Source organism: Rhea pennata, unplaced genomic scaffold, assembly GCF_028389875.1.
Source record: "Rhea pennata isolate bPtePen1 unplaced genomic scaffold, bPtePen1.pri scaffold_77, whole genome shotgun sequence".
Lineage (NCBI taxonomy): Eukaryota > Metazoa > Chordata > Aves > Rheiformes > Rheidae > Rhea > Rhea pennata.
This window is the reverse complement of record NW_026907703.1, coordinates 182,297-184,334: the sequence shown is the minus strand read 5'-3', so window position 1 is coordinate 184,334 and position 2,038 is coordinate 182,297.

Below are 2,038 nucleotides of genomic sequence, written 5' to 3'. Positions count from 1 at the left end.
GGAGGGACAGGTCCCACAGCTCGTGAGGTGAAGGTGCTGACACGTGCCTTTTGCCAGATCCCTCCTAAGCCCTCTCCCAGCTCCTGGAAAGCCACTGCAGGAGCAAGCAAATCCTGGAGATCACCATTCCCCAGGTTCCTGGGAGTGAATGACATGGTTACCTGTGTGTGAGAACATAACCGGCCAGCACCAGCGACATGGCTGGAGTTTGTACTTGTGAGGTCACCGCCACCCAAGTACCTGATAGGCCAGCAGCAGGCACATGGCTCAGATCGATGCTGTGAGGTCACTTCTCTCTGAAGATGATGGGCTACAGCAGACTCTTGGTTCATGGAAAATCTTTCTGTTTCCTCTGTATCTGCTACTCAGAGGCCAGGAACAGGCTTATGGCTTTGACACTGATTTTGAGATCGTTTTCCCATCAGCACTTGATATGCCAGAAGCAGAGAGAAGACTGAAGTTTGTGCTTGTGAGGTCACTTCTGCCTGAGTGCTGATAGGCCAGCAGTGGGCACATGGCTTCCATTCTGATTGTGAGGTCACTGCTGCCTCAGTACCTGATAGGCCAGCAGGAAGCTCTTGCAGTTTCTAGTGATGTCACCTCAGTCTCTGGTGGTGATAGGCCAGAAACAGGCACATGACTTGTATGTTCTTTGTGAGGTCAGTGCTGCCTGAGTACCTGATAGGCCAAAAGCAGGGACATGGCTCTGATGCTGATTGTGAGGTCACTTCCTGCTCTGCAGCTGATGCACCAACAGGAGGCCCTTGGTTGCTGTTGGTTTCATGTAAAGTCCCCTCTACCTCTGCTGCTGACAAGCCAGAAGCAGGTTCATGGCCTCAGTGCAGACCGTGAGGTCGCTGCTGCCCGAGTACCGGATAGGCCAGCAGCAGGAACAGCATCAGCAGAGCAGCTGTGAGGTCACTTCAGCCTGAGCAGCTGAGCAGCAGCAACAGGGCTGTGGAATGGCTTGGGAGGACGCTTCTGGCTCTGAAGACAATAGGCCAGAAGGGCTGTTCCCTGCAGGGCTGGGGCTCTCCAGAGAGGCCTGAGCCGCCTCCCAGGCTGTGCTGGGCAGGGGACTTGTGCCAGGTGCCCACTGCCATGGGTCCAGCATGGAGTCCACTGAATGGGCTCATCACTAAGTTCCTGCAAGCAGGGATTTAGTTGGCCTCTCTGGGACTTTTTGGACACTGAGAGAAAGAGACTACCTCGGTTTTGCAGTTGCAGGATGTGGAGGGTGTTGCAGAGGATGGGATCCTGGGGCGGAGAACCCATCCTACTGAGCTCCTCTCTAGCAGAATAAGCTGCCTCTGCCCCATCATCCCACAGTTTTAACAGCCACTCTATAAACCCTTCATGGGGCTGCTGCCTGCAGAACCCCTGCACATCCTGCAGCTCTGATGCTTTACAATCATGAGTAGTGGTGGCCCCTTGCAAATTGGCTGTATTTGGTCTGGTGAGCTGCTGCTCTGCCACCTGCCAGGCAGCTGCCTCCTCTTCATGCTCTGTGCCTGATTCCAAGCTGGGAGGCTTGTCAGGGTCTCTGATGTCACCAGTGTTGGTGACCACAGGAGGAGATGATCAGGCTGTGACAGGCTCAGCTGTCTGCCTTCTCCCGCCTTTCAAGTCAGGCTTGCCCCTTGGGACTTCCTCACCTGCAAAGTGTATTTGGAAGAAAACCCTTCTGACTTGAGACTGAAGGAGACTGCCTGATCCAGCTGCTGGTGCAGAAGGAAATCTGAAGAAACAAAGGTCGCTGTTACTTGGACACGCCAGCCCCTGTGGAAGTAGCTGTAAGTAGCACAGATGGTTGGAAAGGGGAAGTTTCAATGTAGGAGATACCACTAAAGCCACTGTATTCGATCCTCACCATCTCTAGCAGCCTCCCCAGCCTGATACCTTTTCCTGGGAGATGCACACTAAATACCTGAGCCTGGCACAAGCACACACGGCCCTGGGAGAAGAAAAATGCTGCCACTCAGCTACTATGTCTGAACAGCAGCATTGGAGCACACAGCTGTGTGCTTGCAGGGCAAAT